This window comes from Coenobita brevimanus, chromosome 70, assembly GCF_032717465.1.
Source record: "Coenobita brevimanus isolate Jiangsu-jjx chromosome 70, ASM3271746v2, whole genome shotgun sequence".
NCBI lineage: Eukaryota > Metazoa > Arthropoda > Malacostraca > Decapoda > Coenobitidae > Coenobita > Coenobita brevimanus.
This window is the reverse complement of record NC_137023.1, coordinates 16756909-16783159: the sequence shown is the minus strand read 5'-3', so window position 1 is coordinate 16783159 and position 26251 is coordinate 16756909.

Sequence of the window (26251 nt, the reverse complement as noted above, 5' to 3'; positions counted from 1 at the left end):
TATAGGACAATAATTACAGGACTAGAGAAAAAGAATAGCAACCAAAGAGTGAAAAAAAGAAAAGAAAAAAGAAACTGGCAGTGTCTGGTGATTTCATTCAACAACGGGCACGGACTGTCCTCTGGTATGCCTGTCTAAACTTGCCACAAATTTAATGTCCGTTGACAAACTTCTCACTCGTGACCGCCAGTCAGTGTCAGCTAGTGTGAACGGGATTTAACACGCCCCGTCCCGACCACTTTCTCACCAATGGTACCCCCCAATCCCGACCATTTTTCAACCTTTTTTTTTTTTTTCCTAAAACTTTCGCTTTTGGTCAGAAACAATGGTCAGTCACAAAGAAATTGTTCCCCGGGGTCCATAATTGCCCTAAACAGGTATGCCTTGGTCCCACCTGGCTCCGTGTTCTCCGTAGATGGTCTGAGCCTCTAACGTTTTCTATGGTATTATAAGTCTGGGAAACCAATGAAAGTAAGTAGATATGTATTTATTACAAACATAAAAACATGTGATAAAAGAGTAAATTGGATTTTATACAAAAACAGAGCAGAAATAAGCATTGTACCATCGTGCGAAATGAGCAAAATCGGGCAACTTGGTCACGATGAATCGCTAACATTCGAAAATCATGATACATATCATTTTTTTTACTTAAATAATACTTCTACAGTAACATTATAACAGTTTACATTTTATTGAACTGTTTTTACTTATTCACAGGCCTTTCGATAACATTTAGCGTAATGTTAGCGCTTATTTACGTAGTGAGTGAACTCGCTGTGACTGTTGTTTCAACTCGTATTGTGTTTTTTCTACTTACATAATACTTTTCTAATAACATTATACACTTTTCAACTTTATAGAACTGTTTTGAGATAATTTCAGGCCTTACGTAAATATATAGCGTAATAATAGCGCATAATAACACACACGGTGAAGTCGCTATGACTACTATTTCAACTTACAACCTATTTTTGTACTTATATAATAATTCTCCACTAACATTGGACATGTTTACACTTGATATAATTGATATCACATCATTTCAGAACTTACGATTCAACTGAGCGTCATATTAGCGCGTACTTACACAGGGAGTGTTATCGCGATATCATTTGTTTCATCTTACACTAGTAATCAACTTATAAAATACCTTACTACTAACATTACAACAAATTCCACTTTATATAATTCCTATCACATACTTACTGACCAGAATGTGGGTGTACTCGTGACATCAATTATTACAACTTACACTATTGTTCAACTTATACGTTTTATTCATGCTAACATTACACCCGTTTCCACTTTATATTCTTGCTATCACATATTTACCGACCAGAGTGTTATACTGAGCGTCATATTTTCGCAGATTTACACAGTGGGTGTAGTTTTGATAACACTTCTTTCAACTTACACTAATTCTCAACTTATACATTACTTTCCTGAAAACATAACACCCGTTTCAACTTTATATTTGACTTAGCACCTGCTGACTGGCCTTACCATTATAATGAGCGTCATTTCGCCATCCCACACAGTTTCAGTAGTGTAGGAAATTATGGTACTCTTTGAAACAAAGCTGAAGGCACAACGCAACATTGCACTCGACACACTCGTACCTTGTGTCGTTTCTCTGAGTGGATGGTCTGACTGTCGAGTGCTTACATACATGGCAGCGACGCTGGGGTTTACGACGGTTTGGGTCGGAAGGGATTGCGCTGGGATAGTGGCGTCCTGCAAGACGTAGGGGAGTCTGGGCAGCCATGGGGGTGTGGGTGCGGTGTGTGGGTCTGTCCTGGGCATGCTTGGCGATTATTTCACGTGCCAGCTCCCTCACAAACCCCTCAAAGGTCTCGGATACTCCGGTGGTCATTGCATGCAGGTAATGGGCGTTCAGGACCGTGATGTCGAGCAAGTGGAAAAAGAGTTTCTTGTACCACTTCATCGTGGTCCTGGCACAGTCAACACTTGAAATCATCGAGTCTGACTGATCCACTTGCCTCATGTTCAGATTATGGTCCAGTACAGACTCGGGTTTCCATACGTTGCGCCTCCTCTCGCTACGGTGATCCACGGAGTCTGTGCGGTGCATCAGGGGGCTGTGAACAGTTGATAGGAGGCAAACTTCCCTGTTTTGGTTCCACAGGGTGGCAAGGATGTTATTGGCCTGGAAGAAAACCACCTCGTTCTTGTCAAGTTTCCTCCCTATCTTGACCATATGGCGACGGTTTCTCTTGACTGTACCACAGACTCCGGTGTCGTGTTGGTGGAGGAACCTAGCGAGAAGAGGGCTAGTGTACCGGTTGTCCAGGTACAACACATGACCACGATGAAGGTACTCTTCTATCATTGTCTTCACCACGGCCCCAGAGAGTCCTATACTCCGATCTTCTGTTATATCTGTCTGTGCACCCGTGTACAAGACTATGTCTTGCACATAACCAGTCTTACAGTCACACATAACAAAGATCTTGAACCCGAAACGGTGTCTCTTGCTGGGCATTTACTGCCTAAAGGAAATATTGCCTCTCCACAACACAAGACTCTCGTCTATGACGAGGTCTCTGTAGGGATAAAATGAGGAGCGGAACATTTCCCGTAAATGATTAAATACCAGCCTAATTCTCCTCATTTTATCTGTGTTATTTGCATTGGCTGGATCTTCTGCATCAAAAAAGTGGAGGCGGCCGAGAATATACTGAAATCTGTTACGACTCATCACCTTTCCAAAGAAAGGTGTGAGGATCATTGGGTCAGTTGTCCAGTAGGCAGGAATTTGGTTTTTCCTTACCACACCCATCAAGAGAACCAGGGCCAAAAAGAAGGACATCTCTGAAATTGTTACGGGATAGTCATATTGTTGGGAATGCCTGCTCGTGGTTCCCAAACGTTCACTTTCACGGCGCTGTGATCGTGAAAATATATTAGTCTGTTCAGCTATGCGCCCCACAAACGCCTCCCCAAAGAACAAGTGGAAAAAATCCACCCTAGACGAACCTGCATGCACACCTAGAGCCGTGCAACCAGACCGCCACTCCTCAGTGAAAGGGTGAATGATGGGAGTAAAATTACTCCCATCTTCCCAGTTCCACGTGACACAACCGTCTCCAGCCACGTCCCCATCGTCCCCTTCGTCAGGGTGGGGAGGTGAGGGTGGTGGGGGAGGTTGGGGAGGTGGAGAGCGGCGCCTCTCATCACTCGCACTTCTCTTCCCTCTCCCTTTTCCTTTACCCTTTAACTTCCCTTTCCTTCCTTTCCCCACATCCTGGGGCTGTGGGGAGGAAGTTTGGGAATATTGTGGGGCAAAAGACGTGCTGGGGAGTGGCTCCACCTCCTCTCCCCTAGGCCTATGTGCACCACGTGCTCGTGCTGCCTCCCTCACACCACTTGCCCCTTCACCCCGCACTACCCCCACACCACTTTCACTTTCACCCCGCGCTGCTGCCACAACACTTTCCCTTTCACCCAGCAATCCCACCACACCACTTACCACTTCCCCAGACAAAAGACTTTCATCATACCTTATATGTCTTCTCGCCTCACCTTCTGATCCTTGGGGTGATATTTTTTCTTTTCCCAACCATGAGGCGATATCACGTCCTAAGCCGCCATCATCCTCATCGTCCTCATCCTCGTCCTCATCAGATTCGGGATGGAGAGATAGCCGTGCACGTGTTTGGGGAGCAGGCTGGCCTTCCCTTGCCTTACGGTATGTCACATACCGCGTTTTTCGGGGCGAAGGGACCTCTTCATCACTGCTACTCATTTCTTCCTCTGGCTGGACGTAATCGCGATCCACCACATCATCGTCGAGTGGAGAATCACTATCTCCAGTGAAGGCTTCCAGGGCGGATGCAATTTCCTCGTCTGAGAGACCTTTCCGCGCCATGTCTGACCTGGGTCACTGCTAGCAGGTGAGTGACCGAGACAAGGGTGAGCGCGGGTCATGCGGGGTCTAGGACGCTGCCCGCCTGGCGGCAGGTAGGGGAGGCTTGGGTACATGGGCGAATCGAAAATCTCGCGCGAATTTTGAAAATTGTGCAAATTATGAACCTTGCAATTGCAGGACATTGAAGTACGTCAACGGGATTGGCAGTGACATAACGTGAGGAGGTGGAAGTACGTCGACGGGGCGCCACGGGTTAAGTAGTATCATTATGGATGACGACTGATATTGCAAACAAAGTATGGATTGGCCTATGTAGATTTTTCCTTTATAACCAGTAAATATGAACAGTTTGACAGTAATGATTGTCCCTGTGGTTCTCATTAATAACTGTATGGCACCGATGTATAAGAAAGGCGAATTTACTTAACCCAGGTTTATGTTGCCGTTTTCTGTATGCCGTGTTTGGCTGTTCATTTTACACATTGCCAGTGGTTATTAATTATATTTAGGTTCATATTCAGTAACTATCGTATGCCCCAAACATTTCTTCACAGATCCTCAAACCAGTAATGATGGAACAAGGGAGTAATATCTGCGGTTATCCAGTCTGAGCACATGCATATTACATCAACTGTGCCATTAGTTACAGCAATCGTTTGTATTAAATGCAAACACACATTGTATCTGCAGTGTGTTTTGTTATGAGCCACACATCTCAGCAGTGTTCGAACATGGAGCTGTTGCCCTAGCTGAATAACGGTGTATATTGCAATCCATTACAAAAGACAGGTGAACCACTGCCATTGATGTACAAACATGTGATCCACTGTTCATGGTGCAGCAGTCATTACGGCCATCTCCCCTTCCCGTCAGTACTCATGTCTGAGTGCACGCAGTTGTTGGAAGGAGGGAAGGGTGGACAGAGAACTGGATACTGAGGTTGTTAATCAGATTGCTTAACAGTTATACGTCCTTCATACCACGATTTGCTCTATCAGTATACGGTTAATAGTAATCAGACATAAAGGTCATGTAATACAACTGATAAGGCATCTCTCTACTCACCTATTAGCCCACCTCAGTCTCGTCACCTATGTTCTGTGACCCAGTTCATCCCCCACCCCCTAGTTAATCACGTTTCGGTGCTATACAGATATTAACGAGAACCAAAGGCATGAATCACTATTGGTAACTATTATTTACTGGGGCAAGAGAAAATTCCTCCTTCTCCCTCCTCTGCTTTCAACATCACAGTCGTCATCTATTATGTTACTGCATAAAAGCAACAAGAATAGCTCGCAATCTCTATGATACTAGGTGCGACATCAGACAAACATTCTAGGGACGTTCCATATTTCACCATGTGATGGTTTAGTCGTCATCATCACTAATAATGCATCTCCTGTGTAATCTGTCATCCCCTGGGGAATAGGTCGTCCTACAGACGACATAACGAAATATGATGGCAGACTGCCTACCGTACCAAAGTCAGAATAACGTTTAACGGCCTGATTATCAAATACCATGATCAGTTTTAAACTATAGATGATTTGGCACATTGTCACCAGTGTTTCATTTACCTACCCCATCCTAGCTTCCTGCCACAGTCCACTCTCCCCCATCCCATCACACATCAACTGTAGAGCCCCCTCCCGCCACCCAGACCACTATTGCCCTCTCCTTACCCACCTCCCTCCTCCTGTCTCCAAGGCGCCCCACCCTGCCTCCTACTGTGATGCCACCTCTTATGAAACTGCATCGATTAAAGAGGTCTACCGGTTTCAGGTTCACGGTCAGTGAGGAGGGGGTTCACGGTAACTTTGTGATTATTATGAGAGGTGCATGAATGCAGATAATGTTATAATGACTTATATGCTGGTCGTCGGTAATTTTTGTATGGTTCATGATATTACGAATGCTGTGTATTTCATGTGAATAAAACACGAAAATGTATGGTGTGATATTATGTTATTACTATATTTACAAAACGTTGTTATTGTCAGTATACTGTTAGGCGGGACGTTGTTTATATATATACATACCACCAATAACTGTGCAGAGCAACAGTGATCACAGCGTTCTGTTCGTAGTAGTTCCATGCCTATCAGTATTACCAGACGCGGAGAGCATTACACCACCTCGCTGGTGGACGGGGTGTTTCTCATTGCTATGTCTGGAACTGTACATGGAGAGCTGACATCACTGATCATACTTACAGCCAGGCTGCTTTGTTTCTGATGAATGCCTTATGTTCTAATGAATAGGTTTCTGTTCTAATATCTATAAAGTTATGGGTAACATCAGATTATTTTGCTCCTTAATTCTAGAACGCTAACATGTTTGGATTGCGTAGTAGCTAACGCTAACTCTGGGTATATTATACCTGAAACTGGGAAAAATAGATTTTATTTAATCAATATATATTTAAGTTAAAAACTACACAGGAACGTCACCTCTTGTACTAATATTTTTCCCTTAAAAATGGAAGAAAATGAAAGGAAGCCATTGAAGAGAATACTTGTAAAAAAAATCTTAGAATAAACACATTTGTTGAAAAAAAAAAAATCCTAGGAAAAACTACAGAAGACACTATGTTCTTTGGTTCACATACGTTCGGGTCGTATGAGCATTGTCTGTGGATGGTGCAGCCTCCCAGCATCACCAAAAACTGTAGGGGAGATAGGCTAAAAATATCCTTTTTTATGAGTTGTAAACACTTAATTTCTTGCAACAAATATTTTTCCCTTATTAATGCCTCTGTAACTGAATTGTGAATGTAATTTATCAGTAAGATAAGGGCTCTGGGCAAAATCCAACCCCATAACAGGGAACATAGACAAAAAATGGCACCAGGAGAGGGGAGGGGATGTCTGATGGGGAATGCTTTTTATTTTTTTTACAAAATGATTTACCCAATAAATGATCAGTTAGTGGTATGTATTGATTATTATTATTATTATTATTATTATTATTATTATTATTATTATAAATAAGACTTGCAGGCACATTCCAAGACCATTATAAGTTACCTAGGCATTAAGGCAGTCAGTACAGGCTGTTTAGTACTGTTGAGGGCAATAGGTTGTCCGCACAATGACACCTGTGTCTTGTCTTCCTTTCTGATCCTGGAGGGCAGTCTTAATACTTCAAAAAGCCCATCCTCTTCTCTAATGCAACTGGTTCTGCACTGCTTGTAGCAGTGCCTGGGGAAAAAGGCTGTAAAATTCGACCACATCAGGCTTGCCAGTGCGACCTAGGCTTGGCAGTGTGTGTAGTGTTAAAAAGAACAGGGCCTTATTTTTTACTGTGTCAGGAATGCAGGACGCTGTCATTTTGTTGGTGAAAATGAAAGTAATGGGGCCAGGCGGCCGATCTGCTGTCTGTCATCACCATTGGTACCTCCCTTTTGTTACTTGTCACCGTCCCCATGAGGGCCATACAACTGTTCTCCAGCTTGTCACGCACTTGGGGTGTGGGCGCGATATCTCCTGAGCCCCTCGAGGGATTTCGACCAAATTTTTGTCAGTGATACAGTATGAAGGGACGATGAACTGATTAGGTCAGCAAGGTCAAGGTCATATGGGCGTAGGCGCAACATCTCCTGTACCCCTCGGCCGATTCGACCAAACTTCTGTCAGTGATACAGTATGAAGGGACGATGAATTGATTGGGTTAGCAAGGTCAAGGGGTCACAGGGCAAGGTGATATGGGTGTGGGCACTATATCTCCTAAATCCCTCAACAGATTTCGACCAAACTTTGTAAGGGATAGAGTATGAAGGGACGATGAACTGATTGGGTCAGTAAGGTCAAAAGGTCAAAGGTCAAGGTCATCTGGGTGTGGGAGTGATATTTCTTGAATCCTTCAACTGATTTTGACCAAAATTATGTTGGTGATACGGCACGAAGAACCAAGGAACTGATTAGGTCAGTAAGGTTATGCACCTGTCAGGGTGACCCGATGGCACTTTGATAGGGGAACCTGGGATGGATTTAGAAATTATCTTGCTGACATTCCAGGGGAGTCTTTCTTCTCTAATGATCCCAATTCTACCCAGCCCTTACATTTGCGACTTAATACTAGCTGGTATGGATATATTCATACCAAGTCAACAGTTCACTAAAAGATCGAACTCTCCAAAATGGTTTGCTGGCAACTGTGCCAGAACAACAGCCCAAAATTCATTAGCATATAACTCTTACTTTAAAAAAAAATTCTGAATCTTTCAATTTAGAACTGCTAGAAATCATGCAAAAGCTGAATTAAATCTAGCTAAATCAAATTTTCTTCAAATGCAAGCATCAGACTTACTTAACCCGCGGCGTCCCGTTGACGTACTTCCACGTCCTCACGTTATGTCACTGCAAATCCCGTTGACGTACTTCAACGTCCTGCAATTGCAAGGTTCATAATTTGCACAATTTTCAAAATTCGCGCGAGATTTTCGATTCGCCCACATACCCAAGCCTCCCCTACCTGCCCCCAGGCAGGCAGCGTCCCGGACCCCGCGTGACCTGTGCTCGCCCTTGTCTCGGTCACTCACCTGTTAGCAGTGACCCAGGTCAGACATGGCGCGTAAAGGTCCCTCAGAGGACGAAATACAATCCGCCCTGGATGCCTTCACTGGAGATAGTGATTCTCCACTTGATGATGATGTGGTGGATCGAGATTATGTGCAGCCTGAGGAGGAAATAACAAGCAGTGATGAGGAGGTCCCTTCGCCCCGGAAAAAGCGGTATGTCACGTATCGTAAGGCAAGGGAAGGCCAGCCTGCACCCAAAACACCTGCATGGGATGAGGATGATGATGATGATGGCGGCTTAGGACGTGATGTTGCCTCGTGGTTGGGGAAGGAAAAAATCTCACCCCGAGGATCAGAAGGTGGGGCGAGAAGGCAAATAAAGTATGGCCTAGTGTTTTGTCTGGGGAAGGCGAAAGTGGTGTGGTGGGAGTGCGGGGTGAAAGGGAAGTGGTGTGAGAGAGGCAGCACGAGCACGTGGTGCACGTAGGCCTTGGGGAGAGGAGGTGGAGCCACTCCCCAGCACGTCTTTCGCCATACAATATTCCCAAACTTCCTCCACACAGCCACAGGATGTGGGGAAAGGAAGGAAAGGGAAGGGACCGGGTAAAGGAAAAGGGAGACGGAAGAGAAGTGCGAGTGATGAAAGGCGCCGCTCTCCACCTCCCCCACCACCACCAATGTTGCGTTGTGCCTTCAGCCATGTTTCAGAGAGTACCATAACTTCCTACACTACTGAAACTGTGTGGGATGGCGATATGACGCTCAGTATAATGGTAAGGCCAGTCAGTATCTGCCAAGTCTTATATAAACTTGAAACGGGTGTAATGTTTGCAGGAAAGTAATGTATAAGTTGAGAAATACTGTACGTTGAACGAAGTGATATGAAAACTACACCCACTGTATAAATCTGCGAAAATATGACGCTCAGTATAACACTCTGGTCAGTAAATATGTGATAGCAAGAATATAAAGTGGAAACGGGTGTAATGTTAGCATGAATAAAACGTATAAGTTGAGAAATAGTGTAAGTTGTAATAATTGATGTCACGAGTACACCCACTGTGTAAATCTGCGAAAATATTACACTCAGTAGAACATTCTGGTCAGTAAGTATGTGATAGGAATTATATAAAGTGGAATTTGTTGTAATGTTAGTAGTAAGGTAATTTATAAGTTGAATACTAGTGTGAGATGAAACAAATGATATCGCGATAACACTCACTGTGTAAGTACGTGCTAATATGATGCTCAGTTGAATCGTAAGGTCTGAAATTATGTGATATCAATTATATCAAGTGTAAACATGTGCAATGTTAGTGGAGAATTATTATATAAGGTCAAAAATAGGCTGTAAGTTGAAATAGTAGTCATAGCGACTTCACCGTGTGTGTTATTATGCGCTATTATTACGCTAAATATTTACGTAAGGCCTGAAATTATCTCAAAACAGTTCTATAAAGTTGAAAAGTGTATAATGTTATTAGGAAAGTATTATGTAAGTAGAAAAAACACAATACGAGTTGAAACAACAGTCACAGCGAGTTCACTCACTACGTAAATAAGTGCTAACATTACACTAAATGTTATCGAAAGGCCTGTGAATATGTAAAAACAGTTCAATAAAATGTAAAATGGTATAATGTTATTGTAGAAGTATTATGTAAGTAAAAAAAATGATATGTATCATGATTTTCGAATGTTAGCGATTCATCGTGACCAGTCTGCCCGATTTTGCTCGTTTCGCACGATGGTACAATGCTTATTTCAGCTCTATTTTTGTATAAAATCCAATTTACTCTTTTATCACATGTTTTTATATTTGTATTAAATACATATCTACTTACTTTCATTGGTTTCCCAGACTTATAATACCATAGAAAACGTTAGAGGCTCAGACCACCTACAGAGAACACGGTGCCAGGTGTGACCAAGGCATACCTGTTTAAGGCAATTATGGACCCCGGGGAACAATTTCTTTGTGACTGACCATTGTTTCTGACCAAAAGCGAAAGTTTTAGCATAAAAAATTTGGGTCCAAAAATGGTCGGGATTGGGGAGTACCATTGGTGAGAAAGTGGTCGGGACGGGGCGGGTTAACAACCTTAATGACAATAGAATATTCTGATCAACTCTTAATTCTTTCAATAATAACTTTAACAAGTCATCATCCATTCTCCCACTAAAACTTCAGATGGCAACATTACAAATGACTGACGGGAAAGCGGATAATTTTGGCAGTCGTTTGCCAGAAATTCTACCATAGAGGATGCCAGCCAGAACGTCCCAGTACTAGAACTTGATTCTCCTGAAATTGTTCCACTTAATATACAGACAAGATATGTAAAATCTATCCTTGACAATTAACCAACCAATAAAGCTCCAGGCCCAGATGGAATTCCACCAATGGTTTTGAAAAAATGTTCCCCTGAACTTGCCTCTGTTCTAGCTAAATTACTCAGACTATGTATACGTACTTCTTCATTCCCAAATTCATGGAAAGTAGCCAATATCCACCCAATTCCGAAGAAAGGAAGTTCCTCTGACCCCTCTGATTACAGACCAATAGTTGTCACATTTTCTCTTGGTAAGGTATTAGAAACATTAATTAATAAGCACATTGTTAAACATCTTAAATCCAAGAACTTAATTAGTGATAGACAATATGTTTTTTGCCACGAAAGATCTACCATTGACATAATCTCCTAACTCATACCATCCATCAATCAATTGACCTACATGGAGAAACTCATGCAGTAGCCTTTGATATTTCTAAAACGTTTGACAGAGTATGGCACGTTCCCTGCTGTCCAAACTCCCTAGCTATGGACTAACGTCTATTGTTCCTTTGATTTCCTCATATCTAAGTGACAGGAAAATAAGAGCAAAAATAGATGTGTATATTCCAATTTCCACTTAATTAACGCCGGCGTGCCGCATGCATCAGTTCTGGCACCAACACTGTTCTTGGTTCATATTAATGATATGTTATCTGTCACCCACAGTCCCATCCACTCATATGCAGATGACTCAACACTACATAGTTCAATCACACTCAGAGACCCATTTACAAAGTCTAATATCTCTACCTCTCAACTCAGTACAGCCATCTCCATAAATCAAGACCTATCTACGATCAGTGAATGGAGACAAAACAAGCTTGTCTCATTTAATGCTAGTAAAACCAAATATATACAATATACTAATAGACAGATATTGCCAGATTTCTATATTACCTTCAGTGCTACTAATATTCCCATCTCCAAAAGTATTGAAATTCTCAGCATCTCACTTAACAATGTTGGACCTCTCATTTTTGACCACTTGCTGAAACTGCCTCAAAGAAACTTGGATTATTGTAAAGAGTCAGCAACTTCTTCACTGACAAGCTGTTAGTTAAAATTTATAATAGTCATGTGCGCTCTCAGCTTGAATATTGCTCACCCTTGTGGAATGGATGTGGAGAGGTTGCATTAAAACAGCTAGACAAAATTCAGAACAAAGCTGTGAGAATTATTAACAACCCTGCCATTACGAGTAAATTACCTTCCCTACAAGTAAGAAGGAATGTTGCCTCCCTTGCATTATTTTACAGATATTTTTATGGCAAATGCTCAGACGAAGTTGCGCATTTGCCATGGTGCCACCTCTCCATGCCTTCCCTGGTGCAACACGGGCATCTGGCAGCGATCATAACTGGAATGTCGCTCAGCCATATTGCAGAACTTCTGCCTATCAGAATTCTTTCATTCCCTGAACTGCATCACTCTGGAACTCGCTTCACCAGAAATGTTTCCCTACAAACTTCAACCTGTAGCTGTTCAAGTCTAACTGTTACAGATATTTTATGAACAGAGGACACCAGTAGTCTGGTGTATGGATTATATTTTTCAAATTCATTTGTTTTTTCCTTCCTCTGTTCTGTTATTTGAAAAAAAAAAAAAAAAAGGTCAAGGGGTCAATGGTCAGGATCACATGGGGTTGACTTAGTTTATCTTTAGTCTCCTGCCAACCCACAACGAACCCTGACATAGAGGTTGTATGGCGAGTACGTGCACTAGGCTTGGTGAAGGCATACCAAGCAACACTTTACATCTACATCTCAGGGCACGAGTTCTCGACATTTCATTTAATCATGAACATTCTGGATTGCAGTCAATTATTGGGAAGAGTTTCAAAATGTAAGGGATAAATATTGAAGGAAGCTGACAGGTTAAAGAGAAATGACTGGCTAATGGGAAAAATGTTACTGAAAACTGACGAAGGAAAATGACGACATTAGAGTGGTGAACGAGGAAGGACTCTGTGACCTGTGACTTTGCCAGTGACAAAAATGTGGACTCAAAATACTGAGGAATGGGGAGATAGCTGGTACTGATATTGTATATTGCAGAGAGAGAGAGAGAGAGAGAGAGAGAGAGATGAACTGTTTCCAGGAAATATGCCAGAGAAACCTACGATATGTGAGGTTGCACTGGTAGAGTGGAAGAATGCTTTGATTGTGTAGGGTGATCAGATTGAATTTACATATTATGACGGATAATTTTGTTCTGAGTGTTGTGGGGACGGTGTTATGTAAGCTACTCCAGTCAAGCCCGGCATATGCTGAGAGACCTCAAGTCAAGCACAACAGATGCTAACAAACATCAAGTAAAATCCAGTTCACTTCAGGACACATTGCTCGAAGTCTGACTTCATCCTGTGGCTTTTATATTTGATGTTTGGTGTCAAAAATCAGATCTCCTCATACCTGGCTTATTTCCAACTTTTACACAATGTTTGGTCTAAGTCGGATCAACACTTCAAGTTGACCTTGTTATAACTTTGACCTCTGATCTGTTGTGTCCCAAAACAATGTGCTGACCTGTTGTGCCCCAGACTAATGTGTCAACCCCTTGCCTGACTCTCAACACTTTCACCAAGTTTGATCTAAATAAGATAAGAAACTGATGATTTTGTTCACACACTAACACAAACAAGACATGATTTTGTTTTGCTCTTGACCTTGATCTTTGTTTCTTCTCTAAATTCGCTCCTTGCCCTCTCGCCCTACTTTCATCCATTCCACCAAGTCTGGATTATATCGTACCAATTCTGTTTAAATTGACTCTGCCATGTTACCTTGGCCTTTGACTTATAATTCTAAAATAGTATAAGTTACATCTTTAGCTGATCGCCAGTCCTTTCACCAAGTTTGGTTGAAATAGAAGCAAGAGTGTGTTTGAGAACTAAACTACAACTCCGTCTCTTAGTCACTCAGTATAGTCATTTACAAAATGTAGTCAGTCAGTGACAGACTAATATGTTGAGAAGCTTTTCAGCATCTAAAAGGTAACAGAGAAGGTAAATGTATGAATTACTGGAGAGTAATGACCAGAGTGACTTCCTGAATGGTAAGTTACACTGCATGGATATTTTTATGCTACTTACGGAATGTATGATTTGGAGGAAAGTATGGTGAATGTTGCAGAGTTTTCCTAGTGTAACGAAATGCATGTAAGATATTACTGTAGCAGGTTGCTTAGGTGAGTGACAGTAATTACTAGCGAGCAAGACTAGTGAAGTCATGTTTTCGTTCAACTAAAAAATGTGCGGCCCAACACGACCCGACCCGGCCCGGCCCCACCCGACACGGCCCGACCCGGTCCGTCCCAACACAGCACGACCCGACTGCAGTGGTTTTCATAGGCCAATAACTTTTCTACTGTGTGAGGTAAAGTACAGATTCTTTCAGCACGTAGTAGACACATTCAATAAATTTGGTTTTTAGCTATATATAATTACTTATGAGACCAAAGAAACTCTTTGGAATCCCAGCATTCCGAGGGAATGTACCGAGGGCTTCAATTGACATGTTGAGCTATAAAATCGAATAAAAAAAAAATTCCTTTTATAATACAATGTTTTCTTGCATGATTTTTTACAATATCGAATATTACGCTCATAATTTTACATGAACGTTTTTTTTGTGTTTAAGAGGTGAAATCAGGAAGGGTAATTGCCCCATTACTGGGTTTTATCATTCAGTCACTGCCAAACATTTACCGACACAGTTCATTGACACAGCAAGACGAAAGCAGAGAACTGAACATTGCATGTGTGATGAATGCTACGGCACCTCGCTATATGCACATCCAAAAAGAAAACATGATAGAAAGAAAAGTCAGAAGGTAAATATTATAGCTCAATTATTATTCTGTTACTGTTCAACTATCTCACCAGAAATGTTGAAATTTTACACCAAGGTGAAATTATGATGATAGGAGTATGTGCAAACGCTCGCTTGCTTGCCACGCAATCACAAAGTGCATTTTACTGGTATTAGTGAGTGAAACAACCATGCGTATTGGTGTCTAGGTGGTGAAAATGAAAGTGACTGGTACGAAAGAGAATTACTGACTTTCAGGGACCAGACTGTCTAGTATGTGAAAAGTCAAACAATGGAACAAAATCAAACGTAGCCAACAATCCCAAGCGCATGCAGGATCGTTTCTTAATGAGTACCAAACACTGACATATTACTATACAAACTGATTAACAATTATTTGTTGCAGAGGATGAACAGAGGAAGGAAAAATAAAATGAATTTAAAAGAAAAAATCCATACACCAGAATACAGGTGTCCTCCATTCATTAAAAAAAACGTTAACAGCTAGACTTGAATTGCTGCAGGTGGAAGTTTGGAGGGAATACTATTCACAGGACGCTAGCTCCAAAGAGATGCATTTCGGGGAATAAAAGAATTCTGATAGGTAGTAGTTCTGCAGTATGAAAGTGTGGCAGTCAAGTCATGAGCGATGCCAGATGCCCGTGGACGGGAAAATGCGTCGAGAGGTGACACAATGGGTTAACAGGTTCGTTTGAGCATATGCTATAAAAGTATCTGTAAAATAATGCAAGGGCAGCAACATTCCTTCTTACTTGCAGTAGGGGTAGTTCATTTGTTATAGCAGGGATATAGATAATTCTTACAACTCTGTTCTGAATGTTGTCCAGTTGTTTTAGTGCAACCCCCCGCATCCACTCCACAGGAGTGAGCAATATTCCAGCTGAGAGCATACATGACTCATGTGAATTATTGCTAAGTGCTCGTCACTGAAGAAGTCACAGATTCTGTACAAAGATCCAGGTTTCTTTGAAGATGTCTTAGCAAGTGATCTAACATTAGACGTCTAGCTGAGGGCATTGTTATGAGATATACCGAGAACCTCAATATTTTAACAGATTGAACTATTAATAGCACTGAAGGTAATATGAGAGTCAGGCAATATCTGTCTATTAGTAAACTGTATAGCTTTGGTTTTCCTAGCATTAAATGATACAAAGTTGTTTTGTCTCCATTCAGTGATCTTAGATAAGTCTTGATATATGGAGATTGCTATACTGAGTTGCGAGTTAGGGATATTAAACACTGTGAATGGGTGTTGAAATGTGAAGTAACTGTGAAGTTTTGAGTCACCTACCCCTGGGGGTAGGGGGGTTTCAAGAATACTCCCCCAGTATCCCTGCTTGTCGTACGAGGCGACTAAAAGGGTTGGTGGTGGGTTAGTGCCCCACCCCGTAAAAAGAACTAACTAAAAAAGCGAATAAAGTGCCTCGGACCCGGACGGACCATATGTTGACGACTAAGAAACGGACAAAGGACATTCTGAGGATGGGAACATGGAATGTGAGAGGAGTGAATGATGAAGTGAAAGAGAGAGAGATTGTCCAGGTGCTTGAGGATGCAAAAGTGGATATATGTGGATTGACTGAAACTAAATGAAAAGGTGAAAGGATGAGAGAATGGGAATATGGTGTAGGTATATGTGCGGGAGTCAGTGAGAATGAGAGGGCAAGAAAGGGAGTATGTCTGATGATAAGCAAGAAGTGGAAGGAGAATATAAGAGAGTATGGAACAGTGGGTGCAAGGATTGTATGGGTGAGGATGAAAGTAGGTATACAAGTATGGGCGATTGTATGTGTGTATGCTCCAACAGAGGATCGAGTGGCAAGAGTGAAAGATGAGTTTTGGGTGAGAGTAGAAGCATGTATGGACAAGTGTGAGAGGAGCGAGAGAGTGCTGTTGATTGGAGACATGAATGGCAAAGTTGGGAATGTACGAGTGGATGGAGTGGTTAGTCAGTGGGGTGTGCCAGCTGAAGTAGATGGGAATGGTAGTGCTTTGGTGGACATCTGTGCTGGTAAGGGGTTGGCAATAGCCAACACCTACTTTCGTCATAAGATGATCCACCGGTATACATGGAGAGTAATGAGGATGGATGGTGAACTTGTTGAACGAAAGGCAATGATAGACTACGTGTGTGTGGATGAGCAAATGAGAAGACAAGTGTTGGATGCAAGAGTATGGAGAGGGTGGGGGAATGGAGTCTTGGACCATCACTTGCCCCCAAGAAATAGGCCCTGAGCCTTTGCCCAGAGTCGGACACGTAAAAAAAAAAAAAAAAAAAAAAAAAAAAAAAAAAAAAATTGGTGATGGCCAAGGTAGAGCTGCAAAGAAAGTGGTTGAGGAGATGAAGGGGAAGACAAGAGGAAGCAGCTCCTGTGAGAAGAGTGGAGAAATTGCAAGATAGTGAGAAAATGACAGAGTATAAGAGCATAGTGGAAGAAAGATTGGGAAGGTATGAGCTAGAGCAGATGGAAGGGGTGGAAGACGTATGTAATATATTCACGGAAGAGATAAGCGCAGCGTGTGAGGCGGTTTGTGGAGTGAGGAGGAGATGCAAGGGTGTGCAAGGGACAGCATGGTGGAATGATGAGGTGAAACGAGTTGTGGAACAAAAGAAGAAGGCATATGGTGAATGGTTGGCGAGTAGAGGTGGGGGAGAAGATGAGAGAGAGAAGAGAGAGGTATATGTGAGCAGGAGAAGGGAGGTTAAGAGACTGGTGAAGGAGAGTAAGAAGAAAGTGGATGAAGAGTTTGGGAGGAATCTGAGTGTGAAATGGAGGGAGAGTAAGAAATTGTTTTGGAAGGAGGTAAAGAAAGTAAGGCAGTGTGAAAGGGGAAATAGTAGGGGAGTGAAAGATAGGAATAATAGATTGTTGGTGGAGAAGAGAGAGAAATTGAGGAGATGGAAGGAGCACTTTGAGGATTTGTTGAATGTAGAGAGTGAGAACAATGTGAGTATAAGTGGTTGGGGAATGGCTGGGAGAAGAAGAGATGAGAGGAGGGAGGAAGAGATCAGTAGGTCGGAAGTAGTGGAAGCGATGAAGAAGATTAAGCTGGGAAAGGCCCCAGGAATTGATGGAGTGTGTGGTGAAATGCTTAGGTATGGGGGTGAGATTGTTGTGGAGTGGATATGGAAGTTGTGTAGATTGGCTTGGGAAGAGGGAAGGGTTCCAGAGGACTGGAAATCAGGTATAATTGTTCCTCTGTACAAAGGAAAAGGGGAGAGAGAAGTATGTGGTAACCATAGGGGTATTTGCCTTCTTAGTGTGACTGGTAAAATATATGGTAGAATACTCATTGATAGGGTTAGGCATATGACAGAGGAGCTAGTTGGAGAAGAACAAGGGGGATTTAGGAAGGGAAAAGGGTGTGTAGATCAGATATTTGTTCTAAGATGTTTAGTGGAGAAGTATCTAGAGAAGGGAAGGAAAGTGTATGCTGCCTTCATGGATTTGGAGAAAGCTTATGACAGAATAGATAGGCAAGGTATGTGGAAGGTATTAAGAATATATGGAGTGGAAGGGAAATTGTTGAGTGCTGTGAAGAGTATGTACGAGGGAGCTAGGGTTACGGTGCGAGTGGATGGTGAGCTGAGTGAGTTCTTTGATCTCAATGTGGGACTGAAACAGGGGTGTGTGATGTCTCCATGGCTGTTTAATATATATATGGATGGGGTTGTAAAGGAGGTGCAAGGTAGGGCAGTGGATGTGGGGGTGGCCCTAATGAATGAGGGTGAAATTTGGAAGCTTCCGGTATTGCTGTTTGCTGATGATACAGTATTGTTGGGTGAAGATGAATGGGAGTTGCAAGGTTTGGTGAATGAATCTGGGACAGTGTGTAGGAGGAGGAAGCTGAAAGTTAATGTAAACAAAAGTAAAGTTATGGTGTTTGAGAGGAATGAAGTCACAGAGTGTGCAGTGAGGTTGGATGGTGAGGATATGGAGAATGTGAGTGCATTCAAGTACTTGGGTAGTGTGATGAGTAAGGATGGAACTTTGGGGGATGAAGTACGTGAAAGGGTACAGCAGGGAAGAAAGGTTGTTGGTACACTGAAAGCAGTGATGAGAAATAGGGAGGTGAGTATGGAAGTTAAGAAGTCACTGCATGACAGTATTGTGATCCCTACCCTGACGTATGGAAGCGAGGCGTGGACTTTGCAAGAGGGGAACAAGTCAAGAGTGAGAGCAGTGGAAATGAGTTACTTGAGAGGTGCATGTGGAGTGACGTGGAGGGACAGGTTGACGAATGAAGAAGTGAAGGAACGTTATGGGGTAGATGTGGATGTGGTTGAAAAGATTAGGAGAAATACACTGAGGTGGTTTGGACATGTGGAGAGAATGGAGAATGAAAGACTGACTAAGAGGGTGTATGTAGGTGAGGTGGAGGGAGGGAGAGGGAGGGGTAGACCGAGGATGAGGTGGAGGGATGGAGTTGAGAGGTATATGAGGGAGGGGGGGGTGAGTTGGGGGGAGGGTAGTCGAATGGTGGGTGACAGAGTGACTTGGAGGCGTTTTGTCTGCGGCCACCCTTTGCGGGATTAGGGCGTCGGGCTATAGATAGATAGAATAGATAGATAGGAATAGAGTTGGAACCAGGACTGATCCTTGTGGTATGCCAGCATTAATAGTGGAAATTGGAATATACATCATCTACTTTTACTCTAATCTTGCTGTTGCTGAGATATGCAGAAATCAGAGGAACAATAAGACTGGATACCATAATCTATGTTTCTCCTTCTTTACCTTTGACGCCGTAAATTCCTTGAAAATTCCTAAATTAAAAAGAAATGAAAAAGGGGTTCCTGGAGTATTAGCCTAAGGAACAGTTTCACCATGTTTGAAGGGAAGTGGTGAAGAAATAAAGCAATGGCGTTAAGATACAAAGTGTTTAAAAGAAAATGGAAGACGAAAGAAACTGAGCAAATGCAATAGGGAAGGAGACGGGATTAAGGTCTGTGAGTAGTGAAGGGGGGGAGGAATATTTCAAAACTGATACAGTATTTACATCCAGATGCTGCTCCGTTTCCTTGCTGAATGTGAACGTGTCACTTCCCAGTGAATCAGAGTTTTGTGAATGTCTGCAAGCCACAAAGTATGAAAGTCAACGAATATTAAAACAATGGTTGCTTAGAAGGACGTGGCTCACTGTAAGATGTGCTAATGAATGTAGAGAGACGGAAAATGGTGGAAGAGTCTAACTTCCTCGGCACGGTCTTTTAGATGAGAACGAAGAGTGGAGTGGATACGGAAAAAAGGATCAAGTAGAGGCAGCAAGATTATTTTATCACAGTATTTTTTGGGCCCACAGTAATGTAAGGTGTGCGATTTTGGAATGGCATGGTTAAACAAGAATGATGATGATGATGATGAAAAGAGGGTTACAGGAAAGAAAAGGGAGGTGGGGACATTGCTGTCTCACTTAACTATCCCATCCTTCAAGCCCTCTCCTCATCTCCTAACTCCCGCCTCTCTTCTCTCTAGATCGGCCCGCGCTCATTATGCGTATAGAGGGATCGTGTCCACACTGCCCTTCAACCCGGCCCCACATCCAATTACTGCTCTCGTCCCTTCCTCCCATATGTTAAGTACTCTCTCCAGTTCTACGCTTTCTAAATTTTCAGATTATTAACTCCAGCCTCCGTCTTAACATTTATATTTCTACTTTAAACTTTCCTCGTAAATGGTGAGGGAAAAGACGTATGACCCCTTTTTGTTGGACACTGCAATGATGGTTCTCCTATTTTAGAAATATCTTTTACAATGTTACTAGATCCTACCTTCCCAGTTAATGATATGCATATATAAGGGAAGGATTAGGGTGATGATGATTGTTCCCCAGAAGCCTTGTCTCTCCTACTAACCTCCCCTCCGCCCTCTCCGATTCACTCTCCACTGCACTCAACTTGATTATGTCCTTGGTCCTGTTTATTATCTCTCTCTCTCTCTCTCTCCGGCTACATTTTATACAGTTGTTAATCACTCATATTAGGAAGTAGGGTTTAGCTATGAAGATGACGAAGGGATTGACTCCTCTTCATTCCTATTGTGACGCCAGCCAGCCCAGTTCCTTCCCACAGCACCCTCCAGTTATCATCCTAATATTTCTGCTTCTATTCAGCTCAGTTCTCTTCCATCGTCTCTCTTCCACCCTCCACTCGCCAAACACTCTGTTCTCCTACACCCTTCACTCTTCTCCACCCTCTGTTGTATAGCCTACTACCTCCCATTCTCTAACAAACCCCATTCTTTTTCACTCGCAAGTCTGTCTCTTTCGTAAACTTCCACCCCCTTCCCCCTAGTCATGAACCATGAACTCTTTCCCATAATGCTTTCTTTTCTTTCTTTCTTTTTTTTTTTTTTTCCATTTCTTCACCCTCTATTCTTCACTTTTCCACCTCATGGACTCTCCTTTACACTTCACCCTACCCTCTTCAGCTATCCCTCACCTTCCACTCTCCCTAACCCTCCACTCTCTCCCACACTTCACTCCTCACCCTCTATTCTCCCTCACTCTCCACTCGTCCCCAATATTCAGTTTCCCTCACTCTCCACTTTCCCACATTCTCCAGTCTCGCTCACACTCCATTCTCCTGCGGCTTTCACTTTTTCCTCACTTTCTCTTTCTCTCTCACCCTTCACTCTCCCCAACCCTAAACTTTCCCCACCCTTCTCTCTCCCTCACCCTCTACTCTGCCGGGTCCTCCTACTAAATTGATTTCAGTGAGGGGGTGAGGCCCTTTTAAGCTTGTGTGAGCGTTGTGTTTAAGGACGAGCTGACCTAAATGCCCAGTTGGCAGTCAACAAAGAAGGATGTCCTGCTTTTCCCGATATATATATATATATATATATATATATATATGAAGCCTCTGTGGTACAGTGGTAGAGTGTACGTTTCGTACACGGGTGAACCAAGGTTCGCGCTTCGCCAGGGTACTAAACTTTGGGAGTGTTCATCCAGCCACGTACTACATTGGCGGACACAAGGGGTGCTATGGTTGAACCAGTGTCGCTTAATATATGTCACGAATCAAGTTCGCGACATTTCCCTTTTGTTAGAAGCCACTAACTATTAGTGGAAAACTCACTGTGTATCGCTCAGTTAACCGTTTCTCTCTCCATTTCGGGGTATACTTTTCAAAACATTCGTCACTGTTCAAAAGTGACCGATTTAATGCACGTCACTAAGTCCGCTACTGAGCCAAACTATTGTTTGTTTATTGTTCGCCCCTGCTTGCCTCAACCGTTAGCCACGCCTTCTTCCGGTGGCTTGTGCGTCCTGCCCATACAATGTATTTTGAATTCAGTCTAGTGTTTGTTGTGACGGAGAGAGGTCCTGTGCTCAAGAAGTGTGAGAGGTCAGCTAGCACCCAAGCTCCACTAGTACAGATTGCCCAGTACTCCCACCCCCTGGGTGATACACAGCATTCATCGATCAGTATTTCCTTTTTGTATTTTGTAGTTTTAAGAGTTTAGTTAAGGTGTTTTTCCTAGGCGTAAGTATTTAGCTTTTGTGTGAGTGAGTGAGTGCAATCTCATTTAATTGATTTGAATTGTAATGTTAAATTTATTTTGTAATCAATAAATTTAACAGTTCTTTTTCTTGAGCTTAATGTAAAGTAAACTCTTGTTTCCTTTCTCCATAATTAAGCTTATTTCCCACATAGCTCCTAGCTTGCATACACGTTTTACTATTCATAACTGGTACTTAGACCAGTCTTGTTGTATTAACTTAAAATCCGTTGTGCCACCTAGGAGTTAATGCATCAGCAAGGACCTGATATTATTATTAGTATTAGTTATTTATTGTCAGGGGTGAAGTAACTTTCTCCAGAGGCTAACAGTACTAATTCAGCATTTGTGAGTAATTAGTCTCTGCTGTGTACTGTTGAGAGAGTTTATAAATTCTCGTTCTTATAGAATCGTGCACAAGCCAGCGTAAAGTAATCGTTGCTTGATGTAGCAAGACAGTCATTGTCTCTGCTCTTCAATATTATTGAATATTAATATCAATTAAATAATATTTAAGCATTTTATTTTTAAAAACCTCGTGATATTATAAAAACCCCGTGACAATTGGCGACCTCATTCCAGGATATTAACTCCTAGCTATAAAGCTATTCACGAGATAGTGCTCACTCGTTCATATTTAGGAATTTATCATTAAAGTTTATAGGCACAAGTTTACTGGTGGTTACCGTTGATTGAGCAAGTGAATTTTTGCTTTATTAATCAATAGAGTACTTAACTCTAGTTTATTCTTGGTAACGCCAGACGATTTTATTCGCTCCTGGGTAGTCGCTGTACCCATTGTGTTAATTATTGAGTTCTCAGTTATTTGCATTTTTGCTTTAATCTTTGCCAGTTAACTAGATAAGACTGATCACCACTAGCTTGTGTCTGTATTCTTTACTTGTGTTTCTTAGTATTCGTCGCTAAGCAGTCAGTACTCAATTTCGGTTTGCTTAGTAAATTGAGCTAGCATCATGGCAGCCAGTGCTTATGTACAGGAAGCCAAAGATATGGGTCTCACAGACCCAGAGAAAATACAGAGTTACGTTCTCTCACGGTTTAATTACGAGCAAGAACGTGAGAAAGATGCTCGTGAACGTGAGCGAGAACAGCGCGAATACGAGCGAGAACAGCGCGAATACGAGCGACAACAGTGCGAACACGAGCTAGTACAAGAGCGAGAACAGCGCGAATACGAGCGTGAACAACGAGAGAGAGAACGAGAACACGAATGTGCCGAGTGAGAAGCACGCGAAAAACATGAACTTGAAGTGCTGAAGCTCCAGCGAGATTCCTTGGCTTCAGACACGTCTGGTGCAGTTGGTCCAAGCTCCACGAGCGTTTCCCCTGCACATGTCCTGGCGACCCCACGCATCAAGCTTCCTTCATACAAGGAAAGCGAGCGAATCGAGCCGTACATAGCTCGTTTTGAGGACATGGAAGACATGTATCAACTGGATGAAGCAGCTAAGCGGCTTCAGTTTCTTAGCCTATTTGAGGGCCCTGCCCTCGATATTCTCCACAGAATTCGTGGAGACAATCTCACATATGAGATGATGAAAGCTGCACTCATTAAGGCGTATGGTCTCAGAGTAGACGACGCCAAAGTTCAGTTCATGCGAGCTCGTCTCCAAGACAAGGAGACAGCTGTTCAGTTCCTCGATCGTCTCACTGCTTACTTAAATGAGTGGATGGACAAAGATGAAACTCCTTCCACACGTGAGGGGATAATTGACCTTATGCTGCGTACACAGCTAGAGAGGTCGTGGCCTGCTGAGCTCATAGCACAGCTTAAGATCTGCCAGGTGAAAGATGCCAGCCAAATGGCAGAGAAGGCTGACGCATTCTTTACTGCATACGGGTATCAAACTCGTAAGCAAAACACCTGGAGCAGAAAAGATACTGCCAAGTCTGGGAAGCCGTCACAGACTGAATCCCAGCACCAAGGCCGTTCTCAGAATAATGGCCAAGGTCCAAGCAAACCGCAGAAGGACCAGGGGCAAAATACACAGCAGCCTGCTTGGAAGAGGTACATCAAGTACCCTAACCAGCAGCAATATCAGCCACGCAACCGACCGTCAGGACAAACTTTTTCACCACCAGCTCAAAAGAGGCAGGAAGCGAACGCAGCCTTCATTCCTCAGCAGCAGCACGGTGGTCACGTCCCTACCAGTGTGGGTACTTCCCCACAGTTCACTAGTCCCACAGTGACAGTGAACCCCCCTCCACAGATGGCCAATGTTCCATCTTCCCAATATAACCCTCAAGGCACAATGTTTGCCGCATCAATTCGGCAGCCTCATGAGTGGCTAGCTGCTTCCTCCACAGGACCTCCCACAGGTGACAGTACCTTCCTTGTTCAGCCAGGGTTTGTGGGAGGCATTCCTGTGAAGGTCCTGAGAGATAATGGTTCCTCAGGTTGCTCTGTCAAACAGAGTTTAGTTCGGCCTGAGCAGTATACAGGTCGACAGATCCATGCAAACCTTATTGATGGATCAGTGAGATTGTTCCCTGAGGCATGTATCCAGGTGGCATCTCCATTTTATACTGGTACGACACTCGCAGTTGTCATGCCACAGCCTCTATTTGACCTTATAGTAGGCAATATTCAAGGAGCCAAGGATAGTTGCTCTGATGATGACGCTACTCAGACTTCGGCTGCTGCGGTAACACAAGCCATGACTGAGGCTCCAGACTGTGTCACCCCAGTGATCATTGAATCGCCGCAAGATCTGATGTGTAGTCAACTTGTTGTGCAAGACAACAATCTGACCCGACACTTGCTGCCGTGCGGAACAAACAAAAGGGTCGAGTGATAAAGTATTCACGGGGAGGTCGAGCCAAGTTCCTTCGCAAACAAGGACGGCTCTACCATGAATCACGAACACCCAAGGGCGAGGTTCGACTGCAGTTTGTCGTCCCCGCCAAGTACCGCCAAGCAGTGTTAGAATGGGGTCATTGTTCAGTCACATGGGCAAAAGGAAGACCCAGGGCCGTATCCGAGCTGACTTTTTCTGGCCAGGGATGGGACGGGACATAAACAGTTTTGTCCGTTCCTGCAGTGTGTGTCAAAGTAACACCACTAATCAGGGACATGCCCTTCCTGTGCCGTTCGTAACCACACCTGTAATCTCTGAGTCAGTTGAGAGACAGGGTAGTGGTGAACTGGGTGCAGACCTGATGTCTCGCCCATTGGCCCCACAGGACACATTATGTCCAGGGCCTGTACATACACGTGTACTGTAGGTTAAGGGGGAAGTGAGAACTCCGCAGAGGCGACTTGAGGCTATGGAAGACCCGAGTTTGCACAAGGATTCTCAGCTCTCCGATACTAATATAAGTACTGTAGGTTAAGGGGGAAGTGAGAACTTCGCAGAGGCGACTTGAGGCTATGGAAGACCTGAGTTTGCACAAGGATTCTCAGCTCTCCGATACTAATATAAGTACTGTAGGTTAAGGCACAGGTTGAGGACCCGTGTGCAGTTCGAGGCTATGGAAGACCCGAGTTTGCACAAGGATTCTCAACTTGCCGACACTAATCGTGTGCTATAATTAATGGCGACCTCGAATGTACGAAGCTTAGGCCGTCACCTGTATTTTTCGGCCAGAGCATATTTTTCGTAGCATGTACTGATTGCTAGGCAGAGAGAGTAATTGTAACGTAATAAGAATTTTGTCTCATTGACACTTTTGATGCTCCACCTTAATTGGTTTTGCAGGTTCAGCAATGGGTGTAGCAGTTTTGCTGTGCGGGCCAGCTGATCGTCTGCCGCACGCTGCCGCCTCTTCTCCTCTGCCTTCGTCATCGCCATATTATTATTTACTATGTCATTTTACACGTAGGTACAGTTACACTACAACTGTCACACCTACACCATGTATTACATACACCACGCTACACAACAATTAGTTGTCAGTGTAAATGTAGCGACTTTTCGCTCAGTTTGACCTGAGTACAGGATTTTCACCGTTGTCACGGAGTTTTTCCCTCAAGCTTGCTTCTATTAACGTAAATACGAGTTTTTTTTTCGCTCACTGGCGACTGTGACTTTCTCCTGTAGCAGGATAGCACACACACCACAGTGTGAATCTTGTGTGAATGACATAGGATGTGTACCTATATATATATATTCCACAAATTTCTTCCCATAAGGAAAAAATTT